The sequence below is a fragment of the Bubalus kerabau genome, chromosome 9, assembly GCF_029407905.1.
Source record: "Bubalus kerabau isolate K-KA32 ecotype Philippines breed swamp buffalo chromosome 9, PCC_UOA_SB_1v2, whole genome shotgun sequence".
NCBI classification, from domain to species: Eukaryota; Metazoa; Chordata; class Mammalia; order Artiodactyla; family Bovidae; genus Bubalus; species Bubalus kerabau.
Genome location: NC_073632.1, coordinates 70,702,794 through 70,727,562, shown reverse-complemented (window position 1 = coordinate 70,727,562; position 24,769 = coordinate 70,702,794). Strand labels below are relative to the sequence as shown.

At 40.4% G+C, this 24,769-nt stretch overlaps 1 non-coding gene across 1 annotated transcript; it reads right to left on the bottom strand.

Moving 5' to 3' along the window:
- Positions 1 to 2,266: 2,266 nt before the first annotated feature.
- LOC129620305 (U6 spliceosomal RNA) lies at positions 2,267 to 2,373 on the bottom strand. Its single transcript, XR_008698491.1, has one exon. It is a non-coding gene; the product is annotated as a U6 spliceosomal RNA (small nuclear RNA).
- Positions 2,374 to 24,769: the final 22,396 nt, after the last annotated feature.

Sequence of the window (24,769 nt, the reverse complement as noted above, 5' to 3'; positions counted from 1 at the left end):
ATCGAAGCAAGTTTATTAAACATTTTTAAAGAGCTTATGGATTTCTGATACCTCCCACTAAAAGGAACCAAAAGGGACCCCAGTGTAAATCCCACCTAAGGTAAGTTCAGTGTATATCCTCTCTTTCTGCTCACTGGACACCTGACATTGAGCCCCTTGGTAGGTGGGCAGATGGTGCTGGGCCCTGCTGATCCAGCCCCCTCTGCTGCTTCCTAAAGACTGTTAGAGGGGGGAAGGACTGCCTGAGATCCACAGGTCACCCTATCACTGGTGTTGAGCCCATTCAGTTTTGAATTATCAGTCTTTCTCCATTTCCCCCAATGTCTTGGTTTTGAGAAACGTAGCAGGACTTTTGAACTAGGCTTTTTTGTTTGTTTATTTGGAGCATGTTAAAATATTAATTTTGAGATTTTACCTCCTTTCAGGTTATTTTTGCTAATATCAGATGTATATATGACAGGTTTATGGTTCTTTTGTTTTAACCCTTCCTAGGGTTTCTTTAGAGAAAACTTTGAAGATAAACTCCTTCTTGAGATATATATATATATATATACACACATGTATATATTTTTTTTCTTAGCAACTTGTTATCACTGGAATCAAATGTGAAAAGTGATCTCTTTTTGAACTGGTTGTATTTGTATATCACAAGTAAAAGCCATTTTTGTTTAGCTGCCCAAAAAAAAAGAAAAAGAGATTTAATATTCTCAGTGGAAGCTGGAGTGAAATATTGGACCTCTCCTCTGAAGAATACTTTTCCAGCAGGGTTTCAGAAACTGTTCCTGTAATGCCAAATGATTTGAAGTAAGAAGCATTTCCTTTAAAAAGCAGGTGTCTGATGGGCAGGTCAGTTAGATATAAGAAGTTTGTAACTATAAGCCAGTCATTTGGTTTTTTGAAAACCTTAAGTTTGGTGGAATAAGAACAGCATTGCGATTCTCAAGTTGAACAGTCTCAAATCTTTATATGAAAACAGTAATAATCTTCCTTGTGTGCTTGATGATGAAAGGTCTCTGAGGAAAAAATGGAGAGTATTTAAGGGCAAATACTTAATAAATATTAAAAATGGATTTCTCACCCCATCATCTAATTATTAGACATTATTTAATAGCTTATTAGGGGCTTCCCTGCTGGCTCAGTGGTAAAGATTCTGCCTGCCAATGTAGGAGATGTAGGTTTGATTCCTGGGTCAGGAAGATTTCCTGGCAGAGGAAATGGCAACCCACTCCAGTATTCTTGCCTGGGAAATCCCATGGACAGAGGAGCCTAGCTGGCTACAGTCTTTGGGGTCCCAAAAGAATTGGACTAAGCAACAACGACAATAGTTTATTAGATACTAAGAGAGGACAGACTAACATTAATTCATCATTATTAGAAACCAATACTGACACTTGCAGGGAGAAGTTTTTAAAAATTATACTCTAGCTTTTCTATGGTTGAAATACTGTAACTTCCTGTCATTTATATAGTGAACTGGTCTCACGTGATCACAGGCTTGGGCTCACAAGATAAAAATAAATAACCCAAATAACCTCCTTCGTGACAGAAAAATATTTCAGAGCTAGAGGAAAAAGAGAAGACCTGGTCTGTGCAACCTGTGGTTTCTGTAGCTTACATTATGGGGTGTGTCCTGCCCAACTCTTTGTAACTCTGTGCACTGTAGCCCACCAGGCTTCTCTGTCCTGGGAATTTTCCAGGCAAGAATACTGGAGTGGGTTGCCTTTTCCTGCTCCAGGGGATCTTCCTGATACAGGGATCAAGCCCTCGGCTCCTGTGTCTGCTGCACTGGCAGGCAGATGCTAGTGCCTCTGGTAACACTAGCACCATCTGGGAAGTTTACATTATATACATGTGCAAACACAGTCCTTCAGGATACTTAACAAGTAATAAATAATGATAACCTCTTTATTCAGAATCCAGTAGTTAGGTTGACTTTAAAGTGACTTTGTGGGGCTTTCGTTTTGGTGGGTATGAGTTTATGACAGAAAGTTTAAGTTTTTCCAATCTTTCAATCACTATTGACCCTGTATTATGTGTTGCATGCTTTATCTCACATAAGCTTCACAAAAAACTCTTTTGAGACAGATGAGAAAATTGAGGGTAAGGAGAATGATAACTTGCCTGTGATCATGCAGTTTAAAAATAATGAAGATGAAAGATGGGTTTTGCCAATGACCACATTCTTAGCCAGTAAATTCCTCTTAACAAAAGAAATAGCAATGAGGAAACTAGAAGATTCTAGGTTTTGTGGCTGTAACTCACTTAAAAAAAAATGAAATGCTTCACAAATTTGCATATCCTACTTGGTCGGGTTGCATGTTAATCTTCTCTGTATCATTTTGATTTTAGTGTATGTGCTACAGTAGTGAGCACTGTAACTCACACTTAACTTGGCTGAAAAAAGAGAGACCAAAAACAGTTGATTGGCACTACAAATAAACCCATGCAATTTATTAGACCTGACCCCTAGCGAGACTTTCCTTATCTGCCCTTAATCATTAAGCTTTGACACTCTTAATTAATGGATACGTATGTCAGCTGGGTTTATTGCATATGAAAAATGCCCAGGAACAAACAAAAAATAATATGTTGTTCCCAGGAGCAAGTAAGAAATTATTGATTATGATATGTGAGAGTTCACTCAGGTGCTTTGCTGTAGTTGAGAGAGAGAAAAGAAAAACAGGTTGGTGAAATATAGCTCCTGTAAAGAGCTGGATATTCTCCATGCTTTTGACAAACTCAATTTATGAGTATAGATCTGTGCCACAGGGCTGGCCACCCAGCAACCACACAAAACCATCTGTGCTTACCTAGTAACTGCTCAGAATAACCTAATTCTCCTGTTTTCAAAGCTAACAATATGAGACACAAAAGGAAAACATACAGAATTGAAAGAAATTGCAGGGAGATGGAATCTTTGCTGGTGCTAAACTTAACATTTTGGCAAAGCTTTGTCTAATTAGCTAAGATCCCATCCTGTAGGATAGACTATTTTGCAGAATAATTTTGAATACATTATTATTTTTAACCATCATTGCTTGTAAATTCATTAAGTAAAAAAATTTAAATGTGAAATTACATACAAAGTCTTCATGGCAACATCCCAGCCCTCTCCAGCTACTCAGCATCCTTCCCTGGTTTCTCTACCTCTGATCACATCTTACAACTGGGGTCTCAGAAGGTCCCTTTATTCCCCTATTTATCTGTCCTTCACTGGTCTTTCTTTTCCTCTCTCCTTATTTTCTTGGGTTCAGCCATCATGTCTTGGAGTTGGTCCTGCATCCATATGACCAGCTCACATTTCCCTCAAATTCCAGGAGGTTTGTTCCATCACTGTGTTTAACACCTTTATTTATCCGTATATTTACCTGCATCTTTTCAAATTCATGACAATGGTCTAGACTAGGCTTGGTGTTGTCTTTTGCCGATGCCAAGCACACTCCCACCTCCAGGCCTTTGCATCTGCTGCTTTCTCTGTTTGGAACACTGTTTCCCTTCATATGCATGGCTGGCTTCCTTGCCTCCTTCATGTCTTTATCTAATGTCAGGGAGAACTTCCTGACCACCCCCTTTAAAACTGCAACACAAACTACGTCAGACTCCTGTATTCCCTGTTCCCTCTCCCTGCCTTACTCTTCTCCATAGCAATTACAACTTCTAAAACATATGTGTTGCTTACATATTCTGTTTATTGCTTATCTCTCCATGCAAGCTTCCAAGGGCAGGCATTTTTTATCTAATATGTTCAGTTCTACACCCCTAGTGCTCACAACACTGGTGCAAAAGCCAATATTACCCATGAATATAATGGATGAAGGAATGAATGAATGATTGCCCCACTGGCACCTCACATAAAACTCCTCATTCATAGATCTGCTCCCTTCCTGCCATAAATAGTAGCATCTGCCTCCTTCTACTCATTCAGATGAAAAATCTCAATCACATTATCCCCTTTTTTAAATAACGTGTTTTAAGTTATTTTGAAATCCCACGTACCCACTTCTTACTATTTATCCCATTTCTATTCTCTTAGACCTGGTCCAGGGTCTCATCACCTGCCCTGCCTTTCACAAGGACTGCTGCATCACTTCAAGCCTTTCTTGTCTCCAGCTTCTATTCTTCAGTTCATCCCAGAACACTGACCTAGACTGAGTTTCCTAAAATGCATATGTCAGATCACATCATGCCCTATTCTAAATCCTTAGCATGGAATTGAAGACTGTCCATGACCTGATCTCAAACCATTCTGCAATCCTCATCCTTCCAATGCTCTATATCCAGACACAGGGGACAGCTCCCCCTGTCCTAAAGCCAAGGGTACTGTGATGACTCCAAACCTTGCTGCTGTTCCCTCAGCTGCCCAAGCCAACACAGCCATTGCTTGTTCTACAAGCATTCCCTGAACTGTCTCTGTCCTCCGCTTCCCAGCCATTTTGTTGATATCTCTATGTTTGCACTTATGAATCAAGATTGCAGGGAGAAATATCAATAACCTCAGATATGCAGATGACACCACCCTTATGGCAGAAAGTGAAGAATAACGAAAGAGCCTCTTGATGAAAGTGAAAGAGGAAAGTGAAAAAGTTGGCTTAAAGCTCAACGTTCAGAAAACTAAGATCACGGCATCCGGTCCCATCACTTCATGGCAAATAGATGGGGAAACAGTGGAAACAGTGGCTGACTTTATTTTGGGGGGCTCCAAAATCATTGCAGGTAGTGATTGCAGCCATGAAATTTAAAGACGTTTACTCCTTGGAAGGAAAGTTATGACCAAACTAGACAGCATATTAAAAAGCAAAGACATTACTTTGTCCACAAAGGTCCATCTAGTCAAGGCTATGATTTTTCCAGTAGTCATGTATGGATGTGAGAGTTGGACTATAAAGAAAGCTGAGTGCCAAAGAATTGATGCTTTTGAACTGTGGTGTTGGAGAATACTCTTGAGAGTCCCTTGGACTGCAAGGAGATCCAACCAGTCCATCCTAAAGGACATCAGTCCTGGGTGTTCATTGGAAGAACTGATGTTGAGGCTGAAACTCCAATACTTTGGCCACCTGATGCGAAGAGCTGACTCATTTGAAAAGACCCTGATGCTGGGAAAGATTGAGGGCGGGAGGAGAAGGGGACGACAGAGGATGAGATGGTTGGATGGCATGCATCACTGACTCAATGGACATGGGTTTGGGTGGACTCTGAGAGTTGGTGAAGGACAGGGAAGCCTGGTGTGCTGCACTTCATGGGGTTGCAAAGAGTTGGACACAACTGAGTGACTGAACTGAACTGAACTGAATCCATTTAATCTTTTTTTTTAATTGGAATATAATTGCTTTATAATGTGTTAGTTTCTGATGTACAGTGAAATGAATCAGGTATATACATACATATATCCCCATCCTCTTGAGCCTTCTTCCCTCCCCATCCCCATCCCACTCTGCTAGGTCATCACAGAGCACCAAACCTAGCTCCCTGTGCTTTATAGCAGCTTCCCACTGTTAAATGCCTATCTCTCACCTCAAGCCACAGTCTCATTGAGAACTGCCTGCAGGCATCATTTACCTATATATGCATCATAGTGATTAGCCAGTGTTTAACAGAGTAGGCACTAGAAACTGTGTATAAACTGTCTGAATGAAATGTTGAGTACATAATGGAAGTTTCGTGTTGTGTGATAGGATAGAATTCTTCAACAGGACTCAGGGGAAAGACATGGGTTTAATAAGGGCACAATTTATGCTTATTTTTGCTCATCATTCAGACCCAGTTGTAGGCCCTCTGAGGGAAACCTACCATATAGCCCTTAGTCTAAACCAGCACAGACTGTGCTATATTCATAAAGCTGGTCTCAGTCATATGTGACAAATGAGTCCCCCCAGTCCCACACCCAGCATCACACCTACCCCCTCCGACTTCTGGGCTGGGCAACTACCAAGCTATAAAATAGAATTGTTACTTATATAAGAAATTAAAATAAAGATAATTGGTAGAAGAGGGAAGGATGTGGGAGGAATAATTCCATAAATTTTGCCTTATTTTATTCATCATATTTGATTTCATTTCATTTCACCTTAAAATCTATAGAAGTGTGCTTAAAAGCACAAATGTGACTGTATCGGCATACTTTTTAAAATTTGTTGAATTTTACTTCTGTCTTTTAATTTTTTAATATTATCTTTTATTTTGGCTGCACTGAGTCGTGTTCACAGTGGCATCCAGTCTCAGTCTTGGTGGCCCTTGGGCTTCTTTAGTTGCAACATGTGGACTTAGCTGCCCTGTAGCATGTGGAATCTTAGTTTGCCAACAGGGATTGAACCCACGTCCCCTGCATTGGAAGGCAGATTCTCAACCACTGGACCACCAGGGAAGTCCCTGTCTTGACAAACTTTTATTGTATGTTAATGCTTTTCTTCTTTGCTGGCTCCCCCTTCCTCACCTACCGCCCCCTCCACTTTTTGCCTTAGGGAGCCCATGTTAACAGTCTACCATAATTCTCTTCCTTCTCATACAAGCATATAAGAAAGCTATTAATCGTATAGACATGTGTGAATTTGTAATTATTTTATAAAAACTGGATTTTTATGCACTCTTTGACATCTTGCTTTGCACAGTCATAACTCCTTGATAACTAACCCCGCTGAATCAATTAATAAGTAGGTTCTAATAGGTAAATTCTTTGTACAGGCTGCATAAAATTCCCCCATCTTATCTATACAGGATAGATTCCCTAGAGTGAAATTTCTGGAACAGAATGTATTTGTATTCATAATTTTAATACTGTTGCCAGATGTTATATTACTAAAAGGCTATAACAATGCATATTTTCACCTGCAGTGAATGAGAGAAGCCTTTGCCCTGCATTCCCACCAGCAGTAGGTATTATTGGGCTTTCAATTTCCAACCATCTGAGTTATAAAATAACATCTTGATGTTACTTAAATTTGCATCTCTGAATCATTAGTGAGTTTTAGGATCTTCATATGGCTACAACCTATCTGACTTTTCTCTTCAATGAATTGTTTGTTCATGCTTTTTGATTATATCTCTATTGAGGTCTTTTGACAGCTTGTCTCAATTTGCAGGAGGTCTTTGAATATTATAAATATTAAACATTTGTCTGTTCTCTGTATTGCAGATATTTCCCCATGGCTTTCATTTGCATTTTGACTTAGTTTATAGCATCTTTTGCCGTATTTACATATTCAAATATCCTATCTTTTCTCTAACAGTCCCTGGATTTGCAGTCATGGGTAAGGTATCTCCAGCCCCTAGGTTTTTCATATAAGCACCAGGATTTTGTTGTAAGATACTGATATTTTTATATTAAATTTTTAACTGATTTGAAATTTTTTCCTTTAAGATGCAGATAAAGGTGGGAGTACAAACTGATCTTTTACACAGCCAGTTGTACCAGCAACATTTATTCAATAATTCATCCTTTCTCACTGAGCTGAGGTACAGTAAGCCCCCTACATATGAACCATCAAGCTGCAGACTTTCAAATATTTGAACATGCGTTCGCATGTCCAATCATGTAGGTCAGCTCATGTGTCTGGCATGCACTGTCACATGCGTGCGTCCTCTACAAGCAGTTGCGCTTTTGTGTACTTCACTGTACAGAGTACTGTAGTGCAGTACCTTTATTTCAAGCTCGGGATGTCCGGAGCAAGCATGAAGGCAGCAGTGAAATAGCTGTGTTGCTAAGTAGTGCCAGCTGCTGTACTGTACTTTTCAAGGTTCTATAGTTGTCAAGGAGGAGATAATGAAGAGAAGAAACCCGAGGATATTACCAAAGTGAAAAGATGAAGATTGGAGGAGCCAGCAAAAGAAAATGGAGGGAAAATGGCTAGTGAGATAAGAAGAAAACGCAGGAGAATGTGGAATCCTATAAGCCAAATGAAGAACGTTTCTAGAATGATGAGATGATAAACTCTGCCAAGTACTAATAATGAGACAAGATGAAGATTTAGAATTGTCCAGTGAATTTAGCAATATGGAGGTCACTGGTGACCTCAGGAAGAGAACCTTTGGTCATATGTATGACATAAGAGAAGATTTAAAAATTTAAATAGCACAAACTTGTGAGTAGCCTCTAAAAAAAGAAGTGATAAATTCTTTAAAATTGGTGTTATATTTACATTTGGATTGTTAACTGTAACTTTATTTGTTTACATCTATTTTTTCATTGTCAACTAGCAAGAGATCATTCTGTGTCTTTATCTCGATTTTTTTCATGTTTCCAATTAACAAGAGCTAAAAGGCCTCTTGGTCTCATATTAAACACTGTGTGGTTCTCAACAGGTGTTTGTTGAATAAGTAGGTATGCATGTCACATTCTAACACTACCTAGCAAAGGTTCCCCTCACTGAGTCAACATACTAACAGAATGACGGGAGTCAAGATCACACACGGTCTCCTTAAATGAAAAAAGTATTATCTTTTACAAAGATAAAATCAAGATCTCAGTTGATGACTGTGCTAAATGGTAAAGTAAAATAACATTAATTCTAGTCCAGAGTCCTAACTCCAACCTAAATAGTATTCGAAAGTTTATAGTTAGGTATGAAGGGAGGAAAAATGTCACCTACAACAGATGGCTCTACCTTATGACATTTTCATCAAAGCACCAACTGTCCTTTAAAAGCTTGGTTTCCAAATTTGATTTATATATTTTAAAGATCAGTAACAGGAGAAATAATAGCCCAGGGAAATAATACAACCCAAATATAGCAGTTTTTGTTAGAAAGTATCTTTACGTGAGAATTGCGTATTAGATGGAGATGACACATGAAAGAAAAAGAAGTAGAAGAAACTATTGTAAGAGAGAATATTCACAGTTCCAATTCAGTGGACTTGGTGAATAAAGACACAATTGTGAATTCTCTTGAAGCATCTCATTCCTCAAGCCATTGTAAAGGATTTACACTATTGCTTTTACAAAAAGTAGAATTAAATTAGATTTTCAAAACTACACCAATCTTGTCTCACATAGAGTTCCTTGATTACAGATTTAAACACATCTAAAATTCAGAGTAAACATTCCCACCTACTTACACAATGACCAGGCCGCAACCATGGCACAAGCTGCCACAGTTCTGAGAACTGGCCTCAAAAATGGGAACAAACTGACCCTGGAACTGAAGACTAACTGTGCTTAAAACAACTGAGGTGATGCTGACCAGACCACCACGTGATCAATTTCAAGATGACTGTCAGCTGACTGTGCTGTTTCTGCATGTAGCCCCCACCCTCTGCCTATAAAAGCTCTTATCCACTGATGCCCAGTGTGGGAGAGTTGGCCTTTGGACAGGAGTCCCCCTCCCTCCTCCCCAGGTTGCCAGCATTCAAAATAAAGCACACTTTCCTTTCCACCAACCTGGCCTCTTTATTGACTTTAGAGCAACAAGTAGCTGTTCATCGAGTAGTTAACTCTTTCCACCTGCTGGGGCTTTCAGTATTTATAAGACAGCTCACAGGATATGGCTCAGAATATTATCCACAGCCCTTGAGGGGGAACTAAAGGTCCTTGACTCTGCTTAATGACTAAACTAATATTATTTTGTCCTGTTTGACTGTTTTCCTTTGCTTTTGTATTTTCTCACTTCTCTGATTAAACTTACTCTTCGGCTAAAGTTTTTCTACAAACTAAAGGCAGGTGGAGGACACGGGTGGTGAAGGATCATAGGGTCCTGCTCCATTTTACTATAAGAAAGTTCACATTATTTTTCAATTTTAGCAATGATCTTTTTTAAAAAGTATGTTTTGAGTCATCTGGATTACTTTCTCATTACCAAGACTGCCCTATAATTCAGTACTTGCATTTGTGTTTGCCTTCCCTGGTGGCTTAGATGGTAAAAGAATCTGCCTGCAATGGGGGAGACCTGGGTTCGATTCCTAGGTTGGGGAGATCCCCTGAAGAAGGGGATAGCAACCCACTCCAGTGTTCTTGCCTAAAGAATCCCATGGACAGAGGAGCCTGGTGGGCCACAGTCCATGGGGTCACAAAGAGTTGGGTATGACTAAAGTGATGAACACTTTACAATCCTATGGTGCCTAAGGACCACCTGTAATCATGGTTTTTATCTTACACATGTGGTGGGTAACAAGTGTGACCACCATTCTCTTGGCATATTCTAACATCAAAAGACTAATTTGGTTTTGCTTACTAGTTGTAAATGAAAACTTTTTTTTCCTTTACAATTTAAAGATATTTTTAATAAAATAAGACTTTCTTAATTTACTTATTAAACTGAAATTGTTTTAATGATATAAGAAATGTAGTAAAGCGTCATGATGTACATACATGCTCAGTCACTCTGTTGAGTCTGACTTTTTACAACCCCATGGTCTGTAACCTGCCAGGCTCCTCTGTCCTTGGGATTCTCCAGGCAAGAATACTGGAGTGGGTTGCTGTTTCCTCCTCCAGGAGACCTTCCTGACCCAGGGATCAAATCCATGTCTCCTGAGTCGTGGCGTTGCAGGTGAATTCTTTACCTCTGAGTCACTGGGGAAGCCCCATCAAAATGTATCCCTTTGGCAAATGGGAAGAAAATAGATAGAAATGTAATGTATAAATGATTCAATGTATAACAAGGTAGGTTTTATGGTACTCCAGTGGGGCTTGGAAAAGAAGTGGTTTGAATAGAGAACAGAGTTCCTAGAATTCAGGTATCACAAAGCAGATTGAACTGAACTAAAAACAAAACAAATAACAACAAAAAAGAAACAAATAACATTGTGGCATCAGAGTCAAATGCAGTTTGCCAAGAAACATGTTTCTTACATGTATACACTGTTAGAATAAATGCAGCAACCAAAACTCAGAGAAGTCTTTTGGTTGAAAAAAAATTTCTAAATCTCCAATATTGGGATATACTATAAATGTATAGGTCCATTTGAAATGAATACATGTTCTGAAAGGGCATCAATATCAATAATAGTAAGGACTCCAAAGATGTTCCGCTACACTGAAGGTCAAAGGAATCCAATCCACAAATGACATCTAAAATTTAAACATTTTTATATTAAATTCAATGTTATAAATTTTGTCTCCACAAAGTAATATGTCATACTAAATTGATAATTAGTCTTCATCTCAGTTTTGTAAATGTACATACTTCTCTATTATCATAATAGAGTTTAAATCAACACTGAAAGTGTGAAGAATTTGGCCTTTCAAGGAGGCCTGGGCTTTAATTCAGTTTGAGAAACCCTAAACAGATACTATCTAAAATGTTTTCCATACTTTTCTACATCTCTGACCTTTTAGCATCACCATGGACCCCATTGCCAGCCAGTATCTTGCACAAGCATGCTGACAGGGACCATAAAAAGAAAATGAGACTCAAAAAAATTAATCTGTCATCACAATTGAGATACTATCACAAAGCAATTGATGCTAAGACTCTCAGGTCATTTTCATATAGAAAAGAGAACATGGATATATATTGGTTGGCATCTAATTCATCTACTTCATTCAAAATGTATTATCCTAAAGAGAACTGTTTTATTAACAAAGCAATTTTCCCTAAAATGATACTGAGTGGCAAGTTAATATAGCTTATTCATAATTCCATACTGTTATCAAACACCCACCATTGAAAACAAATTATCCAGATATATGTTATCTAAATTTTTCAGGGAGCACAAGCAAGAGGCAGGCAGGATTCTGACCTTGCTGGGCATGATTGCTCATGCTGGATCTCTTCTTGCTATCACAGCTAGCAGTCCATCTAAATGAAGTTCACATTTCCAGTGCTAATAAGTTTCGAGAGCTTCTAAGTCAAAGTTCTCTTTGACCAAGGAGAATTGAAATTTGTATTGCTTACTGCTCTTGTCTCAATATATGACTATCTTTGATGATTCCTACTAGTTTAAAAAAAATTTTTTATTCCTATTAATGCCAATAAATGAATAAAAGCATCCAGTTTTTTAGCAGTTAGGAAGCACTTGCAGTAATGCTTCTGTCCTATTAAAATTAAATGGAAACATTGCGTAGAGAAAGAGATATTTACTACCCACATGACGATCGGTTTCCCTGGCGGCTCAGAGGGTAAAGAATATGCCTGCAATGCAGGATACCCAGACTCGATGCCCGAGTGGGGAAGACCCCTTGGAGACGGGAATGGCAACCCACCCCAGTATTCTTGCCTGGAGAACTCCATGGACAGAGGAACCTGGTGGGCTACAGTCCATGGGGTCGCAAAGAGTAGGACATGACTGAGCGACTAACACACACACACACACGAAGTTGAATTTAGCGTGAATTAGATTGTTTGCAACATCTACCAATAAATTTTGCTGAACAAAAAACAAAAACAAATAAAAAAGCTTTGTGAACTTTTGAGGCTGGGTTTGCTGTCTGGCTGTGTGCTGAGGATGAGAAGCACTGAATACAGAAACAAATGAAAAGAAAAACAGACCTGGATTCAACAACTGTCTAGGCTTAGTTTCCTCTATAGCAAACTGTGGTTTTTCTGTTTCACCACATGGATTTTGAGAAAATTATAATGCATGATATACATGAAATATCTGCTACAAAGTACGTAATATGTTATCTTTATTTTTCAATACTATCATTACTACTGTGAGAATTATTATTAGCACAATACTTGGCACTGAGTCTTTCTTGAATAAATCTTAATTCTCATCCATTTGACTCAGGGTACAAGAATCACTCTTTTGTGTGTGTGTGTGTGTGTGTGTTGCTATTTTTTTATTGTAGTCTAGTTGCTTTACAAAATTGTATTAGTGTCTGCTGTACAGCGAAGTGAAACAGGTATATGTTTACATATATCCCCTCTTTTTGGATTTCCTTACATTTAGTTCACCACAGAGCATTGAGTAGATTTCTATATGCTATACAGTTGATTGTCACTAGTTACCTATTTTACACATAGTATCAATAGTGTATATATGTCAATCCCAATCTCCCAATTCATCCCACCCCCACTTCCCCCACCCCCAGTATCCAGACATTTGTTTGCTTACAGAGTGAAGTAAGTCAGATATGTGTATATATGTGGGATCTAGAAAAATGTTACAGATGATCTTAGTTGCAAAGCAGAAATAGAGACACAGACATAAAGAATCACTCTTTTGCTATTTAGGACATGGCAGTCAATAAGTTCAAAGGTGAGCTAAGGCATTTCTAACCCTTCCCACATCTCCTCTGCTTAACCTGGGCCCACTCAGTGCAAGTTAAACTCACACTGTATAGAAATATCAGTTCCCCCAAGGGTCCTTGAAGACTCTGTGTTCCCCCCTCCACTCACCCACCTCCTTGCATGAAGATTAATATAATTAAATTTGTATAACTCTTTAAAATTTAAAAAGTTCATTCACCTACAGTACTGCATTTAATTCCTAGAGTGTCTCTGTTCTTTTTATCTCTGTTTCACAAATGAGAAAATTAAGGCTCAAAGAAATTAATAACCCAATAATAATAACAGATAACATTTGTTTCAGGCACTGTGATGAGTATTTTCTAGCCATTACTCAGCAAATCCTCAAAGCAATTCTAGCGGTATGACAGGCACAATTCTGGAATGGCTGGCAAGCCCCTCTGCCCAGCCCTTCTCCCCCATCTCTTATATGTATTTTTTTCACATTCATTTATTTGGCTGCACCAGCTCTTAGTTGCAGCCTGCAAACTCTTAGTTGTGGCATGTGGGATCTAATCAGGGATCAAACTTGGGCGCCTTGCGTGAGGAGCGTGGAGTCTTAGCCATTGGACCAACAGGAAAGCCCCCCAGGTACATACTTCGTACAATCCTTGCTACTGTGAATCTGGTAGCTTTGTCCTGGAAGGAATTAAAAGCAGCCCTAGCCCTTTGTTCTGGTCCCCTGCCCATCACCTTAAAACCTAAAAACTGAAGGATTAACAGCTGCCACAGCACATCTAGAAGCTGCCCCACTGGGCTGGTGCCTGTGCCTTTTCTATCATTAAAACTTTTCTGATATTAACACTGATAAAAAAGACTCACCAAATGTCCATGATACCCACTGGTGTCCTTTGTGGGAAATGTATCCTTTGGGTTTATCTCAGTAAAACATAACTTGTTTTTGGTTCACAGGCCAGCAGGCTCATATTCACCAAGCCTCTCTGGGATTACACCATGCATATGCCTAGATGACCGAAAATGTCAGGACCCAGGAGGCTGAGTTTAAGGCCCTGGCTTTTGGCAGAGCACCTTTTGTTTTCAGACCACCAGGCTTCCGACATTCTCCCCATAATGTCAAGCTGATGTCTGCTATTCCTTGTAGAAGTAAGTGTCGTACAGCAGAGGAAATGACAGGTTCAACCTGTGGTGACACTTTTCCAGGGTGGGCTAAACGTGGACAGCGGATGCGAAAACAGCAATTCAGGACCAAGTAATGCATCACATACTCCAAACACCACTAAGAAGGAGAACATTAAAAAGTTACCTAGTAGCCAATACCCATATATTGAATTCTGCAGGCCAGAATGCTGGAGCAGGTAGCCTTTCCCTTCGCCAGGGCATCTTCCCAACCCAGGGATCAAACCCAGGTTTCCCGCATTGCAGGCCGATTCTTTACCACTGAGCCACAAGGGAAGCCCATGAATACTGGAGTGGGTAGCCTCTCCCGCAGATCTTCCTGACCCAGGAATTGAACCTGGGTCTCCTGTGTTGCAGGAGGATTCTTTATCGGCTGAGCTACCAGGGAAGCCCTATCCATATGTAATTGAGTCTTATACCATAGATCATCTACTTTAGCTTATGCGCTCTCTCAGAGAAGAGACTCCTGCTCTTTTCTATATTCACTTGCTCTTTTATGCAAAACTCTAGCAAGTGGAATACAATATATTATTTCTGTGGAAGATGGGAAGGGAGGAAGGAGGGACTTGAGCCAGAAAAGACCACCTGGCCATCTTCTTGTAGGGGAGTAGAGTGGCTTTGTGCGTCAATGAGCAAATATCAAGTTTCAGACTCAAATAAGGGAGAAAGACTGATGTAGATTCTAGAAGGGGTAAAGCCCTGGCAAAAGTCACTCCTGGTGCTGCCGCTTCAGGCTAAAAAATGTAGGCCCGCCCACCTAGAAATTAAAGAAAGTCATGAACAAAGAAACAACCCAACAGATGGATCATTAATGAAAGATCACTCAGCGTGGAGGATGTACTAAAGCATGATAGCCAGTGGGATGCTGGTAGACTGGTTCTCAAAAGCCAAATAGACGAAAAGGCCCCTAAAACCAGAAACAAAAACAAATAAACAACAACAAACCACCCTCCCCCTCATCAAACTAACCCAAAACAATAAGCCTTAATTTTAGCATTTGATGACTTCTAGTGTAAATGCTACTACCACTATGGCTGATTTCAAGCTATTAATAGTTTAACAATCAGCTTGCAAAGTTCTGAATGTTTAACAGACTCAGACTCTTCTCTGCTCAGTTTTTAAAAGCCAGCTCCTGCTCCCCACTGCAAGAAATGGTAATATGGTGGTCCATGTCTTATATTTAAAAATGAAAGTGAAAGTGAAATTCATTCAGTCGTGTCCGACTCTTTGTGACCCCATGGATGATACAGTCCATGGAATTCTCCAGGCCAGAATACTGAAGCGGGTAGTCTTTCCCTTCTCCAAGGGATCTTCCCAACCCAGGGATTGAACCCAGGTCTCCCGCACTGCGGGTGGATTTTTTACCAGCTGAGCCACCAGGGAAGCCCAAGAATACTGGAGTGGGTAGCCTATCCCTTCTCCAGTGGATCTTCCTGATCCATGAATCAAATTGGGGTCTCCTGCATTGCAGGCAGATTCTTTACCAACTGAGCTATCAGGGAACTAAAAGATATATTCAAAAACTTATACATTTTTCCATCAAAATAAAAGTATTTCTAAAAATAAAAATATTTATCAGAGAAGCCAGTTCTCTGAAATCTGAACACTGGCTGTCTATACTGATTCAGTCCCCCAGGTTGTCAAAGAGGAAAGACATATGGGGCACAAGTAATATTCAAAGATTTCAAAACTGAGTGAATACAGCAATCCACAGATTTAAGAAACCAGCAAATCCCAAGAACTTAAAAAATAAACAAAAACTACACACAGATAGATGCACCGCATTGAAATTACAGAACTTAAAAGCAGCCTAAGCAGCTAGAATTTCAAAAACTGACTTATCAACAGCAACCATAGAAGCCAAGAATCAGTGAAATAATTTCTTCAAATATGTGGATCCAAACTGACAAGTAACCTAGAATATCCAACCCAAGAATGGAAGGATGGAAGGAACAAAGGAAGGAAGGATGGAAGGAACAAAGGAAGGAGGGAAAGAATGGAGGAAGGGAGGGGGGAGCACAGCAAAGGAAGAAAGAAAATTCTTCTAAGAATTAGGGCAAAATAAGACATTTCAGACAAACAAAAACTGAGAAACTGGCACCAATGGCTGCTCGTTAAAGAAAATTCTAAAGTTTGTACTTTACTGAGAAAGAAAACTACCTCAGATGAAAGGTCTAAGACCCAAAAAGGAAAAAATTTCCCCTTGGGAAGATTTTTCAAGACCATCCCAAACATAGCTGCTGTCTGTTTTCCGCTTGCACACACATGACAATCATACACTCAAATCCAGTGGACATGGGGACCACCATGTTCGAATCTTTTTTTTAGTGATGGAACCAGCCCCTGAGAGTCAGTATGATTTGTGTCTTACTATCTTGACCTGTGGCTGGAGTGGGGCAAGAAAGTAGATTCAGATGTTTTCCTCAGCCTTTCCCATGATAACTCTGAAGCTACTCGCCAAGAACTTAATTGGGGGGGGGGGGGGCAGGCAGGGGAGAAGGGGAAGGTTGATTAGAAAGAGCCCTGGACTGCAAGGCAATTCTAAGAAATTTCAGCCAGGCTGATGGTAAGGCCCTGAGCTAAGATTCTTCCTTAGAGCAGTTATTTGTAGGACAGTTATGCTTCCTAAACTGCTCTCAGTCACCAGCTGGGGACTGGGTAGAGGAGGCACAGCCTGGTGTGGTTGACCCAGAGGTGTGATCACAGGGCTTGTCCATCACCAGCCACACTTGTCCAGGTGGGTTCTCTCGAAGGACTTCTGAGCACAGCACTTCATGCCCTCCACAGAGAAGAAACGGCATATGTGTTCTAAGACAGGGGTCCCCAGCCTGCAGAATCTCATGCCTGATGGTCCGAGGTGGAGCTGATGTGATAACAATAGAGATAAAGTGCACAGTGAATGTAACGTGCTTGAGTCATCCCAAAACCGTCCTCCCCACCCCCATCCATAGAACAATTGTCTTCTAGGAAACCGGTCCCTGGCCAAAAAGGTTGGGGACCACTGTTCTAAGTACCAGAATATTTGTAGCACAGTGTTTATAATAATCCCAAACTGGAAACAACTCAGATGTCCATCAACAGGAGGGCTGATGAATACATGTGTCGCGAGTATGCAGTGGAACGCCATTCAGCCATGAGTGGACCACTGGGCACCCACAAGGAAGCATCTCATTAGTAACGTTGGACTGAATAAAGGAGGTCGGAGGGAAAAAGGGATACATTGTTTCCATTTATGTAAGTTCAAATATAAGTAAAATTAAATGATATATTCTAAATGACAGTCTCTTGAAATCAGTCACTCAGTGGTCTGGTCAGCAGCATCTGGATTGTTTCAAGCACAATTAGTCTTCAGTTTCAGGGTCGGTTTGTTCCCGTTCCTTTGAGGCCAGTTCTTGGAACCGCAGCAGCTTTTGTCATGGCTACAGTCTGGGCATCACATAGTTAACTTTTTCCACCTGGTGAGGGTTTCAGTATCTACAGAACAGTTCACAGGATATGGCTCAGAATATTCTCTAGAGCCCTTGAGGAGGAACTAACTGTCCCTCACTTTGCTAAATGACCAAACTATCATTATTTTGTCCTGTTTGGCTGCTTTTCCTTTACTTCTGCATTTTCTCATTTCTCTTAAGTTTATTCCTTGACAACAGTTTTTCTACAGACAAAAGGCAGAAGGACATGATGTGGGGCTGACGGGAGATGGGAGTATCTGTCCTGGGAAGGCCCCATAGGGTCCTGCTCTGTTTCAGGAATAAGTACTGCAAATCATCACAAATTATTTTTTTTAAACATGTGGCAGCAACAATATATTAAAATGGCATGAAATGACTGAAGGAACCAAAGCAAGAAGGAAAAAAAAAAAAGATCAGGCTATCAGTCATGGTGATTGCAATGACCTGGTCATATCCCTGCTTTGGAAACACCATTTCTCTAGGTCATTTCAAAGAAAACTAATCATCCTTTTTTTAAGGTTTTGGCTACACATTGCCACTGGGTGGCGCTCCCAGTCCATGGTAGCATCTTGGAACTGCAGGGAGCAAATTAAAAAGCAGGCAGCCGCTGACTGGTTTTCAGACATATGAACAAAACATTTAAAATATTTTCTCTCTTGTATTGATGCATAAAGAAGCACAAACACCGAAGGAAGGGAGTAGCTATCTTTAGAAAGAACAAAAGCATCTCTGCAACTGTGAAAAACAAGACAAAACCAGCCAACTAGGAAAGAGGCTGCTGAAACAAGTTTCCAGAGATCAATAATGTTCAATCTCCTTTGACTGAGGGCATGACTGGCAGCTTACAATAATGACAGAATCAAAGTCCTTGCACAGAGGGTTTTGTTTTTTTTAATCAGCTTTTCTAGTTGCACAGAGGCCTCTTCTGCAGCTACATTTTGCATGTGTACACTGTGTGGACTTGTGCATCTTAGGCGTCTACATTAAACACGTTCCTACAAAGAAGGCCAAGGGTTGCCCTTGGGGCCCAGACATCTGTCTGGCTCCAGCAACTCTCCCCTTGGGAAAATCAAATATAAAATGCTGTTCAAACAACCAATTATTGCACTGCTTTAGATAAGGCGACTTGCACTTTCCCCCATTTGTCAAACCCCTGAAAGAAAGGGTTGCAAACCAGAAGAGGAAAGAGTAGTGAGCTTTTCATTATCTACAGAGCCTGTGCTGAAAGGTCATTTGATGAAACGAAGATGGGAATCAAGTGTGTCTTGACTGGCTCTAGCATTTTCTTTTTTTTTTTTTTTTAGCATTTTCTTTTGTAGCTATGCTAACATTTTTCCAATGTTCAGTTTCCTTTTATTGTACAGATTTATCTAATACATGCTTAACAAAATGTAGTTCAGTAATACTAAAATAGCTGATAGTCCCAGGCAATTAAAAAAAAAAGTTGACACTTAATAAGCGTGTACATGCCAGGTGCTGAACAATTTACCTCCTCACTCCCTTTAATACAAAAACCCTATGAGAAAGGAATTATCATCTCCACTTTGCAAGTATGGAAATGAAGCTCATCAAGGTTACGTAACTTGCACAAGGATGGATGGCTAGGAAACGCGGTGCCTGACTCAGACGAATCTCTGCACCAAAGTGCATGTTGTTCCTTTTCTACGAGAACATTTAACTGAGATTTCAGGGTGTCCTAGTTAAAGAACTCAGTCTCAGGGAAGATGTCCTGGTTAAGAGCTATCTTTCTGGCCCTGCCCCATTAGTCCCTGGGTTCCACAGAGCAGTACTGAAATCTGAGGATGAAAGAAGACCACGTCCCAGCTTCCCAAAGGGATATTCCACCCCTAAGCATGTCATAAGCTCAGCATGTCAGCATGCCCTCTGCAGCCAGTGGAAAGGCTCATCAGACAGTTGGGATTCCGCTGACCTCCGTTTCCATCCCATGGCAGTGACTGGAGAGTACTCCAAATCTTACAACTTGTAAGACGTGGGTATGTTACTTACCCTCATTTCTGTTCTTAAATCTTCAAAACACAAATAATAACAATACCTACCTCAAAGGTTTTTGTGAGAATTAAATGAGCTCACTTGGTATATAATGCGTTTCCCAGGGGACACTAGTGATAAAGAATCCACCTGCCAATGCAGGAGCTGTAAGAGATGTGGGTTTGATCCCTGGCTCAGAAAGATCCTCTGGAAGAGAAAATGGCACCCTTATTCAGTATTCTTGCCAGGAAAATCTCATGGACAGAGGAACCTGATGAGTTACAGTCCATAGGGTCACCAAGAGTAGAACACAACTGAGAGTCTGAGCACATGTATGTATATAATGTTTTTAACAGTGCCTGGCACAGGGTATGAGCTAATAGATGCTGATTGTGACCATTATCATTAATTCAGCAGCTCAAGATTTGCACCCCTTTTTAAACCACAACCTCTTTCGCTGCCACCACGCATACTACTGGTCTACCATGACAGCACACATACTACTGGTCTACCAGGAAAGCATTTTCACTTCCAGGTCCCTCCCTCTCCAAAGAACCTAGCAGTTGGCTGGCAGACTAGTGTCACTATAATGTCACTAGGTTTATGACACTCTCCATAATTAAAAAAGATTTTTTAACCATAACTCTACATTTTCTAGAAACTAAAGATCTGTATTCTTAGTCCACAGCCCAATACTTTCAACAGTCTGCTCCCAACCCCTCTTTGCAAGCTTCTCTCCCCAGTTCTTCTCTCTTTATTCCAGCCTCATTACCACCCTATGCGTTTGTACATACTACTCCACACATATGCCAATATGCCCACTCCCATCTGTCAAAAGTTAACATGTGTTTAGCCATAGGTTAAATCTTACTCTTCCCTCAGCCTGAAGCAACTTTTTTTCTAGTAAGAATTTCCATAGCTTTCTCTTTTGCCCACTCATTTATTTCTCTACACTTATTCACATGTTTTGTTGCTATCCTCTTCTTTTTCTCAGATAGATTATAAGAAAATTGAAGGCAGTGATTGTTGAAATTGATTACACATCTCCTTCAATTTGTGAAGGGTCTATGTCCAGATAAACCCAGCATAAGTTGAAAATATCACAAGTCGAAAGTGTGTTTGATACACCTAACCTCACGAACATCATAGCTTAGCTTCGCCTACCTTAAATGTGCTCAGAACATTTACATAAGCCTACAGTTGGGCAAATCATCTAACACAAAGCCTATTTTACCACAGGGTGTTGAATATATCATGTAATCTATTGAAAACTGTACCGAAAGTGAAAAACAGGATGGCTGTAAGGGCGCAGGATGGTTGCGAGTGTATCGGTTGCTTACCCTGGTGATCGCCTGGCTGGCTGGGAGCTGGGGCACTCTGCCTCTGCCCAGCATCCCAACAGAGGATCACACCTCATTGCACCAGTCCAGAAAAAGACCAAAATTCAAAAGGTGAAGTATGTTTTCTACTGAATGTGTATTTTCTTTTAAGTGAACTAGAGAACCTGGAGCTTTCAGAGGAATATGGACCAGGTTATTGCAATTACCATGACTGTTATCCTCACATCTGTATATTAATTTCTATAGCTAAAGGTCCTAAACTAGGATATGAGAGGCTCTGAAGCATTCTTTCAGGAGAGCAAAGCTGGAGAGAACTCCTCTTTCAGCCTAATAGGAATCTTAATTTGTGGTCCTGAGAACCTGAAAATTTAAGTGGAAAGATCTAAGAAGGTGGGTGTGAGATGCTGAGTCTTTCTAGATTTCCTGAAGTAGTGAAGTACAGCTAGAAGTCCTAAAGAAAAACAGCAGCCTCACTGGCACCAAGTTCCGAGCAGATCAATTGTTCCTGAAGGCTCCAGTCAATGAAGGGGCTTCCCAGGTGGCGCTAATGGTAATGAACCCACCTGCCAGTGCAGGAGACATAAAGAGACATGGGTTCAATCCCTGGGTTGGGAAGATCCCCTGGAGGAGGGCATGGCAACCCACTCCAGTATTTTTGCCTGGAGAATCCCATGGTCAGAGGACCCTGGTAGGCTACAGTCCATGGGATCGCAAAGAGTCAGGCACAACTGAAGCAACTTAGCAGGCACTAGTCAATGAAACACTCAGCAAGCTCTTAGGGTATAAGAAAGTGTGCTATCACCAAGAAATATTGGGACTGACCAAGAAAGAATATACTTTATATGTGTGTGTGTATTTTTAAATGGTTTTAACAGTTTTGAATAAGGAGTTATTCTCTAATTACCAGAGTCCCCTAGTCAAAAAGTTTATAAAATAAAATGTGTGCTTGCTTAAATTTGCATGGCTTCGCAGAGGTTTGATTTTTATCTTCCAAGCACTGATCACTCTGAAGAAAACACAGCAAGGGAGCCCATGTCTTGGGGTGTTTTTTGACACCTCATAATACCTGCATTGGTCATCCTGGGTGGGTAATACTGCATAAGCTCAATAGAATAAAGGCTAACTTTTTCTTCATGCTATATATCCACTGCACAGATATATATGGGGAGCCCTGCTGCTCCTGGTCACTAAGGGACGCAAGCTCATAGAGGTCCCATCATCTGGAACACCACCCTGGAACAGTCCCTATGGAAGAGAATTCACCCCAGCCCAGAAGTGACAGGTCACTCTTTCACGCACAGCTCATTGACCAGAAGTAGTCACATGGCTCCATCTATCTTTAAGAGGATAAGTTTACCCCAGATGTCTTAGACACACTGTCCTGCATTTCTGCTCTAGTGGATATCAGTGTCCATGTCTTCTGGAAAAGGTATAGGAGACTCAATAATCTGCATAAATAAGTCACATATGAGGAGAATTGAGAGTCCAAATGGATGACCTCAGTGTGTTGAATTCCTGAATCAGAGATTAAATTCCTTCCAAGCCACATCAACATCTGTCTCTTTGAGTTAAAATAATCTGGTAGGCCTTCTTTGATATGTTGATTAATGGAATAGTGAAGTGAAGTGAAAGTCGCTCAGTTGTGTCCGACTCTTTGCAACCCCAGTGGAATTCTCCAGGCCAGAATACTGGAGTGGGTAGCCTTTCCCTTCTCCAGGGATCTTTGCAACCCAGGGATCAAACCCAGGTCTCCCGCGCTGCAGGCAGATTCTTTACCAGCTGAGCCATAATGGAACAACTACAGAATGTAACTAAGTGGAACATTATCTCTTTACATTCTGAGTGGAGAATAGTCAGACAATAAACACTGGAGTTCGCTTGCTTGAAAGCAAAGGTAAAGACAACATTTTCCTTTGTGCTGTAACTTCATGAAATTGTTATTTGCCGTGGTAGTGATTTGTTTTATTACCTGTGTCCTAAGAGGAAGAACATGCATAAATAAGAACCCCATAACCAGCTTTCTTCACATCAAAAAATGTGAAGTGACATGACAAATGAATCTACTAAGAAATGCCTCTCATTTGAGTGAAGCCAAAACTCCAGAGACCAAAAGCAATAATCATTGCTACTTTCTCCTGCTGATGCTTAGCTCAAGATGTTTATTCAAGAGAGTTGAGGGGAAAGAAATACAAAATACAGGATTTTCAAGCAGTGCTTTGAAATTAAGACTAACATCCTTAGGGAAAGGAATTTCAAAAGCAAAAAAAAAAAAAAAAATAGATGACACTAGTCCCCATTCTTACTTGAGTTCTTATTCTTGTTTGAGGACTTTTATCATCATCTAGAAAAGGATTTCTCAATCAAGGGTGCACTTTAGAAATATCTGTGGAGTTTTAAAGTTGTGCCTACACTTGGACTCAAGCATCAGGGATTCTGATTCAATGAGTTTGAGGGCACAAGCATCTGCAATTTTTAAAGTCCTAGATAAGAAAATATATATGTGTGTGTGTGTGTGTGTGTGTGTGTGTAATATTTTTATTAAATATATATGAGTATATATATATATATATATATATGCTTTTTTTACTTAGGAAGCAGTTTTAATGGTATGACCTCTGTTGCCTAAAGGAAAGTGGCATTCTGCATTTTATTCTTCAATGGAATTTACAGTCACTAATACATCCTCCATTTATTCAAATAGGGAAACTGAGTCAGACCCCCATGCCTACCACAGACCACACCTCATCACCACCGAAAGAGTCATTATCAGAGCTGAAATCACACCTGGGATTTTCTTAACCCATAATCATTCCCAATTATTTACCACGATATAAGTGATAATTAAATTCTGCTTGTCAGAGTTCCTCTCTGAATTGTGTATGGCCCCTATCTAGCTATGAGCAGATTGTCAATCTGTGACAGCAAGATAATTAGCATTTGTCTTCTCTTCCTATCTAGGCAAAAGCAATTCCTGTGTGATGTAGCCCTTGTCTCCCTTCACTCATCCCAGCCACACCAGCCAACATTTTCTGCCTCAACACATCAAGTGGTCTCTAGACAGGATAGGCCTAAATGGGCAGGAACATGGACTAGTTGGCCACTAGCATGGAGCAGGCACCAGGGCAGGGATGCAGCTCTGGGCTTTGCAGCAGTCCAGTCTGTCTGGAAGAGCTCATGCTGCACTGAGAGTTGTCTGCTCAGTTTCAGGGAGTTCTACCATAAAGTAAGGAGTGTTTGGGGGAATCTGGTCCCCGGGAATTCAGAAGTCATTGAAATCTGGAGATCTACTCTAGCTACATGTTCAGAGTCTGGAAAGGCATTGAATTAGGCCCCCTCTCTGGCTTTGAGTCTCCTCAAAACTAAAGCCAAGGAACAACAAGCTGATTTTCATGAGTTTCATCTTCTGCTTTAATACACATGGACAACTATCTTCCATAAATGTTTCATGAGTTGAAAGTCAGGAGGAATTTGTCACAGGAGTCTTTGATTAAGAAACATTTAAGTAGCTTAACTGACTTTAACTACTGACTTTTTTTTTTTATGAAAACATGGATATTTCTTTTGCTAACTCCCTTACATAGATTGGGCTTCCCTGTTGGCTCAGACAGTAAAGAAACTGCTTGCAATGCAGGAGACATGGGTTCAATCCCTGGGTCGGAAAGATCCCCCTGGAGAGGGCATGGCACTCCACTCCAGT